The 17,854-nt window shown below is 33.6% G+C and overlaps 1 protein-coding gene and 1 non-coding gene across 61 annotated transcripts in view; one reads left to right on the top strand and one right to left on the bottom strand.

Moving 5' to 3' along the window:
• LOC114188929 overlaps nucleotides 1–6,806 on the top strand; it is a 40,215-nt gene extending 33,409 nt beyond the window's left edge. For 8 of the 11 annotated variants that reach the window (XR_003605472.1, XR_003605473.1, XR_003605474.1 and 5 more), the window contains 5 exons: nucleotides 3,783–4,770; nucleotides 4,913–4,999; nucleotides 5,812–5,919; nucleotides 6,104–6,176; nucleotides 6,263–6,806. The gene's annotated coding sequence lies outside the window, so the exon portion shown is untranslated. Of the gene's footprint in view, nucleotides 1–465; nucleotides 2,251–3,782; nucleotides 4,771–4,912; nucleotides 5,000–5,811; nucleotides 5,920–6,103; nucleotides 6,177–6,262 lie in introns of those variants that run through there. The other 3 variants (XR_003605481.1, XR_003605480.1, XR_003605479.1) reach the window with 3 other exon arrangements.
• A 1,599-nt stretch (nucleotides 6,807–8,405) lies between these two features.
• Nucleotides 8,406–15,626, bottom strand: LOC114188930. Of its 50 annotated transcripts, none has more exons than XR_003605522.1 (8): nucleotides 12,227–15,622; nucleotides 11,979–12,116; nucleotides 11,690–11,782; nucleotides 10,568–11,279; nucleotides 10,165–10,235; nucleotides 9,997–10,079; nucleotides 9,368–9,402; nucleotides 8,406–9,250 (listed from the first exon to the last, which is right to left on the bottom strand). It is a non-coding gene; the product is annotated as an uncharacterized LOC114188930 (transcript). The 50 variants fall into 50 exon arrangements; XR_003605518.1 differs by having other exon boundaries at nucleotides 8,499–10,235; nucleotides 12,227–12,328; nucleotides 12,505–12,527; nucleotides 12,867–13,024; nucleotides 13,191–15,622; XR_003605517.1 differs by having other exon boundaries at nucleotides 8,499–10,235; nucleotides 12,227–12,328; nucleotides 12,505–12,527; nucleotides 12,867–13,024; nucleotides 13,203–15,621.
• Nucleotides 15,627–17,854: the final 2,228 nt, after the last annotated feature.

Here is a 17,854-nt window from a genome sequence, read left to right as displayed (position 1 = left end):
ACTGTTACTCCTTACATGGTTTTCCTTCTAAGACTGCCAATGTCTCTCAGGCTGACACTACTGAGTCCAGGTTGACTAGTACGAGTATCAAGAGTACCTACGTCTCGAGTCCAGCAGCCTGACACAATCATTTCAAGCCCCGAGTACTTCAACAGCTTGCATTTCTCAATCCATTGAAAGTCACAATTCATGGGTAATTGATTCTGGTGCTTCTGACCACATCTCTGGTAATACTTCTTTGTTCTCAACCATTTCATTTCAAGATAAACCTCATTTTATAACCCTTGCCAATGGCTCTAAAACTTCCTCAAAGGGAGTCGGTCGAGTCATCCTGTCTCCCTCCCTAACTCTAAAATCTGTCCTTTTTGTCCCTAATTGTCACTTTAATTCAATTTCCTTAAGCCAGTTAACCAAATTGTTCAATTGTTCAATAACCTTTGATCACAAATCTTTTGTTATACAAGAGCGTGGTTCGAGGAGACAGATTGGAGAAGGATATGAAGCCGGCAGTTTATATCATTTTGGATCTCGTCCATAAGTGTCATGTGTTGCAGCTCCTAGTCCTAAAGTGTTACATGATCGACTTGGTCACCTTCATCTATCCAAGTTGAACTTAGTGGTCTGCAAACCTTAGAACGTGAATCATGTCAACTAGGCAAACATGTTAGATCTGCTTTTCCTAAAAAGTCTCTATCACAATGTAATTCTAGTTTCTCCATCATTCATTCCGATATTTGGGGACCTAGTCGTATTTCGTCTTTTGGTTTTAGGTATTTTGTTACTTTCATTGATGAATTTTCACAATGTACTTGGGTTTATCTTATGAAAGATCGTTCTGAATTGTTATCCATCTTCACATCTTTTTTACACAAAATCAAGAATTGTCGAGTAATCAAAATCTTAAGAAGTGACAATGCCAAATAGTACTTCTCATCTGCTTTGTCTGCAGTTTTAAGTTCACATGGTATCTTGCATCAGTCCACTTGTCCACACACACCACAGCAAAACGGTATAGAGAAAGAAAAAATCGACACTTGGTTGAAATTGCTCGTACACTTTTGCTTGGTGCTCATATCCCTCTCCATCATTGGGGAGATGCCCTCTGAACTGCATGTTTTCTTATTAACCGGATGCCCTCCTCCTCTCTCAATCATAAAGTCCCTGTCTTCATCTTGTTTCCAGATAACCCTCTTTTTCACATTCCTTCTCGGGTTTTTGATTGTGTATGTTTTGTTCACGACCTGTCTCCAGGTCTAGCTAAGCTTTCTGCTCGTGCTCTCAAATGTGTCTTCTTGGGCTATTCTCGTCTTCAAAAAGGGTATCGGTGTTACTATCCTGAAACCAAGAAATACTACATGTCTGCCAAAGGTTTTTATTTACCATTACATTGTTGTGTTCCTCTGCATTAATTTTTAACTGGCTAAACTTATTGGTTTGATTCTGATCTTGTTTGTATTGATGGTGTATGCCTTAGTGTGGGAATTTGTAACAGTTACTACAAACTGACATTTTGGGAGGATTTGTCTGGATAAAATAATTTTCTTTGTTAAATATTCTATTTCACTACCAAATCCAGGTGTTGATTGATGTGGAAGAGTTTAAAACGGCTTATGATAGCACTATATGATAGCACGGGATGACCGATCTTAACTTATTATTAGGAGCGAATAAGGCTACTTTGGTTTTATGGGATCACTTGTTATCTTCTGTGAGTTTTGAGTTGGTTGGTAAGCTGTCAGGTATTTCCTTGTTGTTTCCATACCATGTATTGATCCAATCTTAAGGCATTAAGTTTCTAAAGTTGGATCTATATGAGACAACTTTGTTACCCTGATCTACTGGTATATCCTATTCTAATTGGATATTCTATTAGAAGTTACCTTTTAGTATTAAATAGTATTTTTTATATGATCTACTGGTATATCCTATTCTAATTGGATATTCTTTGTTGACAAATTCTTCTGGAATAGGATTTGTTTGAAGTTCAACTTGAAACGGCAGTAGCTCATGATAACCTAATTTCATCTATGAGGTTCCACCTTGTATTTATCTCTCATTTGGAGTATGTACAAGTATGAAAAAATATCATTGTGTTGATGTATGCTCGTTTTGTCTAGCTATCATTCTTGATCGTTGTTTTGACAGCGTAGTTCTGGTTTTCTTGGATTAGGAATTGTCCTAGTGCCAACGGTGTATGTACAAGTTTGAAATATGGGATATGATTGTCAGATATTTTCTTGGAATATAGAGGTATTTTCAAATGCTATTTTCTTGAAATATAGATGTTCCCTGTGCATATTGTACAACAATCTCGTGAGTTAGTAAACATACTCCTTATTCTAAAAGAAAACAATCACGACAATGTGATAACATTAAAGTAACTGTACAGAATCCAGGAGACCAGGATTCTGCTAATCCTAAGCATTTCGTGAACTCTTGCAGAAGTGACTGACGAAATCAACATGGAAATTCCCTAGAATTATTTCAGTCAGATTTTCCAGACATAATTTCAAGTTGGAAAATGCTTATTTGTGTACTTAAACATTGCTTAAAGTTTTTATTAACATATTTGCATAACTTAGAATACATTCTCAACTTATTTTTCAGGTTTCTTTACTAAAAGGGCCAATTCGCTTTTGTAATTACGCAAAGCAGATTTTTTAAATATTATAGGATTGGGAAACCAACCTTTTTTTCAATTAAAGGTTTTTCATTATTGATTTCTTAATTCAGATCTTAATGTGTGATACTGCCATTAGCAACACATTTTCTACTTGTGTGGATCTTGTTATTTGCATTAACTAAACTTCAATTTTGTTCTGCGATGAAGAAAACATCTATTATTCCAGACGATGAACAAGAACAACAAGTGGTAGATAGAAAAACAGAACTTTGATTGGAACCATGGTTTTTTGTACTTACTTTCTCTTTCAACTTCTCTGCCTTCTGTCACCTTATTTTTAGCTTTGTTCCGTATCCATGCTCTTTTAGCAGCTTCTATAAAACAAACTCTTCTTGCTTCCAATTTCACCTCACACGTCCTCAACTTTTAACCACTGTTTTATTCATGTCAAATGGATATTATATTACACTCTCAAGAAGGCTTCTTTTCTTCGCCATGTCACAATATATGGTGCGATCTCGTGTTTCTGCTTTGCTTCTGTAATTTCACTGCACTTTTCTCTACAGCCACCAACTCTTTGTTTTCTCTCTAAAAACACTGTCTTGCGTCACCCCACTTGAAATAAAAAAATGTTCAAAACTTCTTCTCTTCTGTGAGTGCAATGATTCATCATTCCTCCTTGGAAATTCTGAAGTTTGAAAAGCAGAAAGTGAGTTTGCTGAAGTTACTTTACTTTGTTCTTTTGTTTTTTTTCACCCTTGTTTATTTTTACTACTATTTCTGTTTATATCCACCGAGGATTTGATTGTTACTCCTCCCACTTTTTCGTGTCCTTTCTACTACCACTGTTGCAGTTGTATAATAACATTAGCACCTTTGTGCTTCTCTCTGTCATTATTTTTCTTGCATTTGAAACTTTCTTATACATGTTTTCCTTTGGTTTATACACTATGCATTATTGGGACGCCCCAACCTTATCAACCGTATGTAAGCAAAATGGAAATGGCAGTGTGTTTCTTTAAGGAAATAGTTGCTTTCTGCAAGATTCATGAAGCGCTCCACTGAATGCATTGTTACAATATAGACATTACTCTGATGAAGCAAATGCAATTCATCTCATTCCTATCACTTTGTTTTGTTTTCTATTGTCCTTTCTTAGTGATCTCTGTAAATCCTTCTTTCAATGATGATGTGTTGGGGTTGATCATGTTCAAGGCTGGTCTAGAAGACCCAAAAGGAAAACTCTCTACGTGGAATGAAGATGATTATAGTCCCTGCAACTGGGTTGGTGTCAAATGTGACCCTATAAACAATAGGGTATCTTCTCTTGTTCTTGATGGATTCTCTCTTTCTGGGCACATTGATAGAGGTCTTCTGAGACTTGTCCCTTTCTAGGATTAACTTCACAGGGACCATAGCTCATGACCTTCTCAGCATTGGTGATTTACAAGTTGTTGATTTGAGTGAGAACAACCTCTATGGGGTAATTCCAGATGAGATTTTCCAGCAATGTTGGTCTCTAAGAGTGATTTCATTTGCCAACAACAATCTCACAGGTAAGATTCCTGATTCATTGAGCTCCTGCTACTCTTCGGCAGTTGTGAACTTTTCCTCTAATCAGATACATGGGGAACTTCCATCTGGAATGTGGTTTTTGAGGGGACTTCAATCAATTGATCTTTCAAACAACTTGCTGGAGGGAGAGATTGCAGAAGGAATTCAGAATCTGATTGATTTGAGGGAGTTGAGGCTGGGGAAGAACCTCTTCACTGGTAGGATTCCTGAGCATATTAGAGACTGCTTGCTTTTGAAGTTGGTTGATTTCAGCAGCAATTCTCTCTCTGGGAGAGTTCCTGAATCAATGCAAAAGCTCACCTCATGCACATTTCTCAACTTGCAAGGGAATTCATTCTCAGGTGGCATTCCACATTGGATTGGAGAAATGAAAAGTCTAGATACATTGGATCTTTCTGCAAACAGATGTTCTGGTTGGACTCCAAAGTCAATAGGAAATCTTGACTTGCTGAGTAGGTTGAATCTTTCAAGGAATCAGATCACAGGAAACCTGCCAGAGTTGATGGTAAACTGCATTAAGCTTTTGACTCTTGACCTCAGCCACAATCACTTGGCAGGCCATCTTCCTTCAGGTAAATTAGGAATATTCTCTTAATAGTTTTATTGTAACTATTCTAATTGAGGTGCATGGATCCTGTGCTCCTATGGAGTTAAGATGCACGCGTCCTCTATACCTTCCTGCTTCTTTGATTTGATAGTGATAGATTTCTCCAGGGTGGTCCTCATAACCACACAATTGGAGGACTAGCAGTTTGCTTGAAGTATACCCAGTCTCCAGAGTTTAAAAATTACCAGAATCAGGTACATCGATTGCCTATTTCATCATTGGACATAAGGGTGTGTACATGATCATTTTAAACAGCCTTTTGGTGCTTACTTTTGAATCAACCAAGGTTGCTATTATGTATTGATAAGAAACAAAATATATATCTTTGCCACCCAATCTGATCTCTAGAATTATCCTCAGTGGAATAAATGCAGAATGAAGATAGATGTTACATTAGGCACGATTGGCTTATATTTCCAATTCTTTCAATCCAAAACTAGAGGATATAGACGTCTCATTAAGAAGTGCAGAACGCTAATGCTATTTTGCTTTACCACTTCTGTTGTATGTTTCGAAGGTAGCCCCTTCCTATCACTTCATAATCATATAATCAATAACTGCAAAATTTAGAAGAAAAATAAGATTATGAAGCCTACCCCATTGGTGTGGAGTAGAAGTTTAGCTTTCCCAATTACAGTTATTACAGTTATTAAGAGAGTTGGTTTAGGCCTTAGTCAGCATTTCTGACCTTACTCTGGACAAGCATTTCTTACTTACTCTGGACAATGGCTATATATAGGAATGCAATAAATTAGAGTTGAGATTCTTTTTGCAAATAATTGGAGTTAATAGGCACTGTGCATGCTTCTTAATATATGCACAGTTCGCATGCTTGGTTTACATATTAATAGTTGACTTCATGAATCAGAGAGCATTAAAGTCACTATACTTTGTCGCTGAATTTTAACTGGGCAAAGATCCATTTGGACAAAACAAAAAAATGCATCGGGCGTAGTATATAGTTTGGCACATGGCACTCAACGCTCATAATAATACTATCCTGCAGGTTGTTGCTAACTGTAGAGCTCTTGCTCAGCGGTAAAGTGAGCATGGATATAAACTGGTTTCTGGTGGTAGTGACAATCACCTGGTTCTTGTTGAACTAAGGCCTTCTGTAAGCTTCTTGGTCCTTTTTTTTTAATGTGTCACAGAAAATATACTTCGTTTCCCACTTACTTCCGCTCGTGTTTCAGTGCAAAAATGCATGATATATGATCATTTTGTACGTTAGCTATGTTTCATATTAATTAACATCATCATTTTGTACGTTAGCTATGTTTCATATTAATTAACATCAGGATCTTGATGGTGCTCGGGTGGAGAAAATTCTTGATATGGCTTCAATAACCCTCAACAAAAATTCAGTGCCTGGTGAGATCTTTTGCTGTGTACACCTTTGGCCTTTATTCTTGTTCACCGTATATCCCATTATTTCTGACATGTGCTCTCTATAAAAGGTAATAAGAGTGCCTTCCCGGAGGCATTCGCATTGAGGCACCTGCACTGACAACAAGAGGACTTGGTGAGAAAGAATTTTAATGTTCAGTCTCTGGAACGAAGCTCCAAGAGTTTTTAAAGTTTATATCACCTTCTGAAAGTTTTTAATGTTTATATCACCTTCAAAATTTCCTTTAGGAGACAAGGTCTCTCAGAATTGTGGAGGAAAGTTGAAGCTCTTAAAGCTCTTAAACTCATACCCGATACCGGAGTCTAAATGTACCTGCTTAATGATACGTCCAAGAGTATGGTACTTCTATTTCACATATATTTGTAATTCTTATAAGTTATAATACGTCTAAGAGTATGGTACTTCTATTTCACTTTTCAACCGCTAATAAGTGACATATTACAGTCGTGAAGGGGCTTCTCCTGCATCCCAAATGTTTCTCCAGTACCTCAAAATTATTTAAACTAAATGAATACCCAGACCCACCTCCTGCACCCCAAATGAATATTTTCTTATGATGACATGGCATAATGTGATTGGTTATTTTGATGACATGGACTAAGCAAAGTCAAATTTCTGGTTTTATATTTATATTGTAGACCGAAACAGTAGAACAAGAAACGAGTTGGTGACCGTAGTTCTATATCTCCGGCAAATTCTTCTCTCAAATCTGAAGCACCCTCTACCATCACTAACCGAAAATTCATATCAATGTTCCTTTATTCCCATGTATTATAATTGCCGATAACAGATCTGAGTTCTTTTCTCCCTTTAAATCATCAACACCTGGATTCGGTAGACAAATAGAATAATTAACAAAGAAAATTATTTTATCAAGAGTTGTTATTATCCATCGAAGAAAAATTCTTCAATTCAACTGAAATTAACAAATTCTTCTCTTAACAAATTCTTCTCTAAAACATATCGGTGCTTAGAAACACATCAATTCCTGTCCAATTCAGACGTATTAAAAAAATAATGAATGGAAAGCTTTTTGGAAAGCTAATAAAAAAAGTTAAACATCTCTGGAAAGCTAATAAAAAAAGTTAAACATCTCAATTAGTAATTACGGAAGACATCAAAATTGAGCAGAACTTTTTAAAGAAAGAAGCAAACCATCTAATCAAAGAGTAAAGTCAACCACATTTGTTCCATGCTCATCGCACGATGCCTCTTATGAACCACACACCATCAATACAACCATGATAATCAAATCAAACCATCAAGTTTAGCCAGTTTAAAACTATTTCAGAACACAACAATGGGTAAATAACAAGATAATAACAAAGGTGTAGGTCAATAAGGAAGGAAGCAACAATGAAATTAAACAAATTTGAGCTTGACATCAAATCAAAGGCAAGCTTTTAGAAAGGAAGATTATTTATTGAAAGCTAACAATTTTAAATCTTCTATAAAGGCTATATGAGAAACTATGTTATTAAGGTTATTCAATGAAAAAATAAAAGATTTGGAAGCTAAATTAAAAATAAAAAAAGACAAAAACTTGTAGTTAATAACGCTAATATTTTTTATAAAATACGTTTAACGAGCTATAGAAAGGTGGAAATACAAAAACCAAATGAAAAGGAAATATGAATTAAAGGAAAACTACATATAACCAGATATTGTTTGTGTTTGAGGAAGTAAAGTTCAAGATGCAAAAAAATTAGAGAGAGGGATAGCAATACTAAATTCGTTTACACATTTATTAATTGGAAAAGAAACAAAATTAAGTTTGGAAAGTCCCAAGGAGAAGATTTTGGACTCCTTTAAGATTTAATAAGGAGCTCTTGCTAAAGTTTGTCCTAAAGAATACTGCATACAAAGATAATATAACCTAATGCTTCAACGGATCTACATTTACTGTTTACTGTTTCTCTGCCCCCACTTCTTTTCTTAATTTCCTTGTAAAGCCATAAATTCAAGAAAACTAAACTGGGTTGAAGATGAAAGACCTAGACTTCATATGAATAAACAAATTTCCACAACCATCTTAATGTTCATCGAATGTTCATCGATCAAGTATTGCTTTTGCTTAGACAAACACAAAGGCTGACACATGTACCTTCGTATAACCAATAGGAGGGACTTCAACCATTCCAAGTATAAGAAAAATAGTGAATAGATACAAAATAAAACAAAGCTTTGCAGTATGTTAAAATCTATTTCCTCCCTCCACAGTCCAATAAATATCTTCCATGCAAGAAGATCAGAAGAAGATAATCAAATCAAAAGAGTCAACAATCCAACAACACAAATTTCAAAGCCTCACAATTATATAATGCCTATTTTACAAGATCACCCTCCACACAAGTTTGAAGAATAACGGTAGTGAAAATACTGAATACAAAGAAAATAAAACTTAATGTTTCACCGGATCTACATCCACTGTTTCTGAAACCTGCCCACCACCCACCATTTGCACACCTTGCACCCACTTCATTTCTTTGTTTCCCAGCAGAGCCCATGAATTCAAAAAAACTATAATCAAACTGGGCAAAAGATGAAGGACCAAGGCGATAAGATGAATAAAAACATTTAATAACTAAAAAACCAAAGGAGAAATATACACGTAGAGCTCAATGATCTTAATGTTCAATGATCAAGTATTGCTCTTGAGTAAACGAACAACATAGCTGGCACATGTACCATCCTAGAGTCAATACGAGAAACTACAACTATTGCCTCCACAATAAAGCTTTTTAGTATGTTCAATAACCTACAACTAATAAATCCTTTGCACTGCAGCACTAGTAGAAGATAATGAAAATGAAAAGAGACAACCCCCAACAACACAAATGTTAATGTTTCTCACTCATATAGTGCCTATTTGCTTGATCATCCATTCCACAAGTTTGGCCTGAAGAATAACGTTAATGAAAATACAGAATGCAAAGATAATAAAACCTAAGGTTTCACCGAATCTCCATCCACTATTAAAAACATGGCCACGACCCACCATTTGCACACTATGCATTGACTGCATTTCGTAGTTTCCCTGTGGAGTCCATGAATTATATAATGAATTTGGGTAAGTACAAATTCTGAAAAACCAAATGAGAAATTTCCATAAAAGCTCAACGACCATAATTTCAGCAATCAAGAATTGCTCCACCTTGGACAAACACAATGGCTGACACATGTACCTTCCTACGACCAATAAGAGAAACAATAGTCATTCACATTCGAGTACATAAGAAAATAGTAAATGGAAACGTAATAAAATATAAAGCTTTGCAATAAGTTTAATACTCAACAGTTATTGCCTCTAGGATACAACATACATCCTCTTAGCTGTGCAACACGAGTACAAGAAAACAATCAAAATCAACATCAACAGAGCCGACGGTCCAACAACACAAATGTCAAAGCCTCTCATTTAGTGCCTATTTACAAGATCTCCCACTCACTCACAACTTTAGCATGAAGAATAACGTCAAAGAAAATAATGAATTCAAAGATAATAAAACCTAAGGTTTTGCCAGATTTCAAAACCTTTCCCACCAAGTTTAATCTGAAGAGAATGGCAATAAAAATAGCGATCTTAGTTTGCCTAAAAAGCCCATGAATTTAAGAAAATTATAATCCATCTAGGTAGGAAACAAAGGACATAGACATTTAGAGAATAAACAAATTCAAGAATTAAAAATACCAATTGAGAAACTTCCATAACAGGCTTGATGAACATAATATTCAGCGATCAAGTATTGCACTAGCATAGACACACACATGGCTGACACATACCTAAGGTTTCACCGGATCTCAAAACTTGCCAACCACCCTCTATTTGCACACCTTGCACCGACATCATTTCTTAGTTTCCCTGACTAACCCATGAATTCAAGAAAACTACAATCAATCTGGGTAGGAAGATGAAGGACGGTAAGATGAAAAAACAAATTCAAGAATTACTCGATGATCACAATGTTCAAAGATCAAGAACTGCTTTGCTTAGACAAGCGCCATGGCTGACACATGTATTCCTACAACAAATAAGAGAGACTATTGCGTTCCAACTTGAGCACATAAGAAAAATAGTAAATTGATCGTAATAAAGCATAAAGCTTTGTAATCAAAAGCTATTGGCTCCATGACCTAATCATGGCAGCACATGTAGAAAAAGATAATTAAAATCAACAGAGTAAACTGTGTAACAACACAGATGTCAAAACCTCTCACTCATAAAGTGAGTATTCACAAGATCTCCCACTCCACAAGTTTAACATGAAGAAAAATCGTAGTGAAAATAATGAATGAAAAGATAATTAAACCCAAAAATGAAAATAATGAATAATGAATGAAAAAAAAAATTAACCTTAAGGTTTCACCGAATCCCCATCCACTATTTCCAAAATCTGCACAGCACCCCACCATTTGAACATCCTGCACCCACCTCATTTCTTAGTTTCCCTATAAAGCCTATGAATTTAAGAAAACTATAATCAATCTGGTAGAAGAGGAAGGACATGGACAGATAAGATGAATAAAAAATTCTAGAATTAAAAAAAAACGATGGAGAAATTTTCAACACGAGCTTGATCATCAATGTTCTGCAATCAAGTATTGTACTTGCTTAGACAAACAACATGGTTGACACATGTACCTTCAACCAATAAGAAAGACTAAAACCATTCAAACACGAACACACAAGAAAAATAAAAAATGAAAACATAATAAAACATGAAACTTTGTAGTAAGTTCAACAATTTACAGTTTTTGCCACCACGATCCAACAGACATCCTCATTGCTGCAACACGACTAGAAGAAGACGATCAACATAAACAGAGTCAGCAATCAAACAAGACACATGTCAAAGCCTTTCACTCATGTAATCCTATTTATAAGATATCTCACTCCACAAGTTTAGCATGAAGAACATTAAGAACAACGACAAAGAAAATAACGAATGGAAAGAAAGATAATAAAACCTAAGGTTTCACCGGATGTCCATCCACTGTTTCCAAATATTTGCCAACCACCCTCTATATTTGCGCACCTAGCACCCACATCATTTCTTAGTTTTTCCCTGGAAAAACCCACAAATTAAAGAAAACTACAATCAATTTAAGATCATCACAATGTTCAAAGATATTGCTCTTGCTTAGACAAACACCATGGTTGACACCTATACCTTCCTACAACAAATAAGAAACTACAACCATTCTAACTTAAGCACATAAGAAAAATAGTAAATTGAATTGTAATTAAACAAAAAACTTCATTAAATAATCTATAACTATTGGTTCCATGAACCAATAGACATCCTCTTCGCTGCAACACAGAGAAAGATAATTAAAATTAAAAGTTAACGTGCAACAACACAAATGTCAAGGCCTCTCACTCATACGGTGCATATTTTTACAAGATCTCCCACTCCACAAGTTTAGCATGAAGAAAAAACGGGAATGAAAATAATGAATGCAAAAATAATTAAACCTAAGGTTTGGCCATATCCCCATCCACTGTTTCCAAAAGCCGCCCACCACCCACCATTGGCACACCCTGCACCCACTTCATTTCTTAGTTTCCCTGTAAAGCCCAAAAAATTTAAGAAAACTATAATCAATCTGGGTAGAAGACGAAGGACATAGACAATAAGAGGAATAAACAAATTCAAGAATTAAAAAAACCAATGGAGAAATTTCTATAACAGGCTTGATGACCATAATGTTCAATGATCAAGTATTGCACTTGCTTAGACAAATACTAAGGCTGACAAATGTACCTTCCTAGAAACAATAAGAGAGACTACCACGCCATTTAAACTAGAGCACATAGGAATAATGGAAACGTAAAAGAACATGAAGCTTTGTAGTAAGTTGAATAATTTGCCGTCTCCACGATAAAACAGACATCCTCATTGCTGCAACACAAGTAGAAGAAGACAAGCAACATAAACAGAGTCAACAATCGAACAACACTCATGTATAAGCCTCTTACACTATAGTGCCTATTTATAAAAGATAACAAAACCTAAGGTTTCACCGGATCTACCGGATCTCCATCCACTATTTCCAAACCCTGCCAACCATCCTCTATTTGCAAACCTTGAACCCACTTCATTTCATAGTTTCCCTGAAAACTCCATGTATTCAAGAAAAATATAATCAATTTGGGTGGAAGATGAAGGACCTAGAAAATAAATAAACAAATTCAAGAATTAAAAAACTAATTGAGAAATTCCCATTAACAATGATCACAATGTTCAAAGATTGAAGTATTGCTCTTGCTTAGATAAAGACAATATGTACCTTCCTACAACCAATAAAAGAGACTACAGCCATTCCAAGTTGAGCGCATAAGAAAAACAGCATAAGAAAGCCATTCCAAGTTGAGCGCATAAGAAAAACAGCATAAGAAAGCCATTCCAAGTTGAGCGCATAAGAAAAACAGCATAAGAAAGACAGTAAATGGAAACGTAACAAAACATAAAGCTTTGTAGTAAGTTCAATAATCTACAGCTATTGGCTGTATTTGGGTGGAAGATGAAGGACCTAGACAATAAATAAACAAATTCAAGAATTAAAAAACTAATTGAGAAATTCCCATTAACAATGATCACAATGTTCAAAGATTGAAGTATTGCTCTTGCTTAGATAAAGACAATATGTACCTTCCTACAACCAATAAAAGAGACTACAGCCATTCCAACTTGAGCGCATAAGAAAGACAGTAAATGGAAACGTAACAAAACATAAAGCTTTGTAGTAAGTTCAATAATCTACAGCTATTGGCTCCATTGGCTCCACAATTCAATAGATATCCTCTTCACTGCAACACGAGTAGAAGAAGATAATGAAAATCAACAGAGTTAATGTTCCAACAACACATGCCAAAGCCTCCCACCCATATAATGCTAATTTAATAGATCACCCACTCCACAAGTTTATCTGAAGAATAACGGCATCGAAAATACTGAATACAAAGATAATAAAACCTAAAGTTTCACCAGATCTCCATCCACTGTTTCTGAAAACTGCCCACCACCCACCATTTGCACACTCTGCACCCATTTCGTTTCTCCATCCACTGCTTCTGAAATGTGCCGACCACCACTTGCACATTCTACACCCCACTTCGTTTCTTAGTTTCCCTATGAAGTCCATGAATTCAAGAAAATTATAATCAAACTGGGTAGAAGATGAAAGACCTAGACAATAGGATGAACAAACAAATTTAATAATTAAAGAAAACCAATGGAAAAATTTCCACAACCAGCTCGACGATCATAATGTCCAATGATCAAGCATTGCTCTTGCTTAAAGAAAGACCATCGCTGACACATGTACAATCCTGCAGTCAATAAGAGAAACTACAACGATTCCAATAAGAGAAACTACAACCATTCCAACTGAAGCACATAAGAAAGAAAGTAAATCAAAACGTGAAAAAAAAAAATAAAGATATGTAGTAAGTTCAATAAACTACAGCTATTGCCTCCACGATCAAATAGACATCATCTTCACTACAACACTAGTAGAAGAAGATAATCAAAATGAAGAGTCGACCCCAACAACACAAATGCCAAACTTTCTCACTCATATAGTGTGTATTTACAAGATCTCCCACTCCACAAGTTTGGCCTGGAGAATACAATGAAAATACTAGATGCAAAGATAATAAAACCCAAGATTTCACAATACTGAAATGTAAAGATAGTAATGAAACCTCTCACGGGATCTCCATCCATTGTTCCCAAAACATGACCACCATCATTTGCAGACTATGCATCCCCTTCATTTTGTAGTTTCCTTGTACAACCCATGAATTTAAGAAAAGTATAATTAGTCTGGTAAAAGATGAAGGACCTATACGATAAGTTCAATAATATTCAGCTATTGCATCCATAACCCAATAGACATCCTCTTAACTGAAGATAATCAAAATGAAAAGATAATCAAAATGAACAGAGTCAACAATATTGCATCCACAACCCAATAGACATCCTCTTAACTGAAGATAATCAAAATGAACAGAGTCAACCGTCTAAAACCGCAAATGTCAAAGCCTCTAACTCATATAGTGAGAATTTACAAGACCTCCAACTGAATGCATATAGAAATACAACCCATGAATAAAAAAATAATTAATCTCGGAAGAAGATAAAAGACCTAGACAATACCATGAATAAACAAATTCAATAAACACCGATGGAGAAATTTCCATAACAAACTCAATGATCATAATTTCAGAGACCAAGTATTGCTATTGCTTATTAGACAAACACAATGGCTGATTCATGTAGGACAATGGCTGATTCATGTACATTCCTACGACGAACAAGAGAGACCATAGCCATTCTCAAGAAAATTAGTAAATTGAAACATAATAAAACATAAAGCTTTGCAATAAGTTTAATAATCTAGAGTTATTGCCTCTCTTAGCTGAAACATGAGTAGAAGAAAACAATCCCCATGGCTAACGCATGTACCTTCCTACATCTAAGAAGATCAAAGTAATTCGGTACATCGAAAGCCAGCCATCGAAACTCGTTTCTACCTTCTCAATGGCCAAAATAAATCTCAGACTCGAGGACATGCTGCATAGGAATGAACACAAACAACAAATTTGATAGGCTCCAATCAGATCGTCTTAAGAAAACATAATGGTAACAAAACCTAACACTTCACCTGATCTCCTATACCACATCCATACCGTATCTTCATTGTTCCGCAAATTCAAGAACAAGAACACGATAAACGCTCTCAATTCAGGAGGTTACAAAACTATTCCAAATACCACTGCAGATAAACAAATCATAGTTCAATCCCTATGTTCGATGATCAATACCAAAAAACTTATATAATAGAAAGGAGACGCCGAGAAAACTTAGGTTGTTCCGAACAACTATTATTTTCATATCATTCGTATGCAAAAAAAAAATAAAATAAAATAAAAGATGTCAGAGTACCAGCGGCGACCATTTGAAAAGGTGTAAAGAAATTAAGCAAAAAACCCAAAACTCAACATAATCAAATAAATTCTATTTAGAATTGGCGTAAATCTACTGATAATTCTTGCATTCTTCAATCCCACAAAAAGCAAGGATGCTAGCGGTTCTTCAATCCGACAAAACACAATTTGATCGAACAAAACGCTCGCGGTTGTTCAATCCGACAACACAACACACACTGATTGATTGTAAACTCCGTACACTTCGCAAAACCCTAAAGAAACTTGATCAAGAATGGAAACACAATCCCCAAAGCCATAGACGACAATCCTCGAAACAATACCAATAAAATTCAAATCCCATTCAAACAGAAGATTGACACGAGGTCAGTGGGTATATATAGCGCTGAGGTTACGCGGTGGGAGGGAAATTACACGGTTACGATGCATATAATCTTTTCGTTCTTATCTTATCTTTTGGGTTAATTACAAACAGATGTTAACGATGCAAATTCGCTGTTAATCGAATTGTTTTTATTTTTTTATCAACGAAAAATAACATTTTAGTTATTATTTTAAACAATTTTATGATATTTAAAAACTTATTTATGAGTATTATCTTGTTTTTATTAAGAAATAATTCATTAACTTTTCTAGTCAAGATAAATAAATTTGTATGATTGCTCCAATCTTAAATCTGATTTCTAAAATTTTAAATTGTACACATTATATACACCTTTAATATACTTTTATTTAAATAAATATTTTTGTATTTATATCATCAAATTTAATATATATATATATATGTATGGTGTTAAATTTAGGGTAAGAATCTGTCAGTATGAAATTTATTTATTATTTGAAATATTTGCATTTTATTATAATAGTGAGATTTTAAATTTGGAATATGGATTTGCCTCCATTAGTTTTTATATATACTAATTTAACTAGTCCAATTAATACGTCAGAATAGTATGTGCATTTAGTTCTGTGTCAAATTAATACATCAAAAATATAAAATTAATTAAAATTAATTTTTTAATATAGAATCAGAAAGCGTATATTGTTAATTTTCAAAATTAATAAAAAATTAAAACATTTTCGTTAAATAAAAAACCACTCATTAGTACTTATGTGTTAGAGAAATTCTCCAACATCAAACACACATGCCAACTTCGAATTACATAGACCCTAACCACGAAAACCATTGTAAAGGAACCAAATAAAGGGAAATTTCTTTCTACATTTCCAAAATTTCTTTTACACATCTAATTTTTTTTTTAAATCAAAACTACTTTTGACCATTTGAGAAAAAAAATATATGCAGATTGCACTTCCAAATTTATTTTCAAATGTCAACTTCCGATAAAAATATTTTCAGAAATTGAAGAATTTTGATTTTCGAATAAAAAAAATACTGAAAATCGATTTCCAACAAAAAAAAATATAGATATATTGTTTTTATCTTTTCAAATTTAAAGTTTATTTTCTTTAATTATATTTAATTTTTACTTTTATTAATTTTTTTGAATTTAAAAATTTTAAAAATATATAATCAAAAAATAAAAAAAAATTAAAATTAAAAATTAAATTTTAAATTTTAAATAAAATTTAAAATATTCAAATAAAATTAAAAAAAAATATTAATTATATAAATAAAATAATTATAAAAATACTTATAAAATAATTTAAATTAAAATAATAAAACTTCAAATTTAAATATGTATATATATATACATTAATTTAAAGTTTTATTATTTTAATTTAAATTATTTTTCAATTTTTTCTTTAACATTTTTTACTTATTTTGTATTTTTAAAGTAATTTTTGTTTCACATTTATATATTTTATAATTTTTAATATGTATTTTAAAAATAAAATAAAATTTTAATATATTTATATTTATATATATAATTTTTTTATAATGTATTGAAAAGTAAACAAAATTAAAAGTAATTAAATTTCAAATTTAAGAAAAAAATGAAAAGTGAAAATATATATATATATATATATATATATATTTTTTTTTTTTTTTTTTTTTTACCTTCGAAAGTCTTAAATTTTAGTGGGATGTGACTTCTGGAAATACTTTTTTATCGGAAGTAGACATTCAAAAATAATTTTAGGATGTAATTTATATGACTTCGTTTAAAGAGTATTTTTTAAATTTTAAGATTGCTTGGAGGTGTAAGAAAAATCCTTGGAGGTGCAGGAAGAAAAAGCCCCAAATAAAGTGGTTCTCAAAGGTTTGATTAATTTTGAAGGGAACTTCTTGCTGCACCCATCAAAATTTCTTCTGACACTTCATTAGTTCTGGATTTTACTATTTGAAATACACTAAATCAATTTCGGATAAAAATTTCCAAAAGCTTTGTTGGAATGGCAAAAGAAATTTGACGGGGGTGTATGAAGAAGGTGCCTAATTTGAATTGTAAATGGGGACTAATGAGGGACAGCAGCACAAGCCTTTTCTCATGTTTGTTGTTTTTAGTTTAGTTCAATGTATAAAGAATTATGTTGAATGTTTTGTTAATCGAGTTTGTAATAGCTTACCTTTAATAAATTCTCTTGATTTTAGAAATTACAAAGTTTAGTGAAATGGTAATATCTTTATTTTATCTGAGTGTCACTTTCTTTTTGCATCTTCTTATAACATTTTTAATTTTAAAACTAGCATATAGAAACATGTATTATCGTGCATGTATGTAC

Source organism: Vigna unguiculata, chromosome 6 (assembly GCF_004118075.2).
Source record: "Vigna unguiculata cultivar IT97K-499-35 chromosome 6, ASM411807v1, whole genome shotgun sequence".
In the NCBI taxonomy this organism is placed as follows: domain Eukaryota; kingdom Viridiplantae; phylum Streptophyta; class Magnoliopsida; order Fabales; family Fabaceae; genus Vigna; species Vigna unguiculata.
Note: the sequence above shows the minus strand (reverse complement) of the source record. Positions and strands in the feature narration are given on the sequence as shown.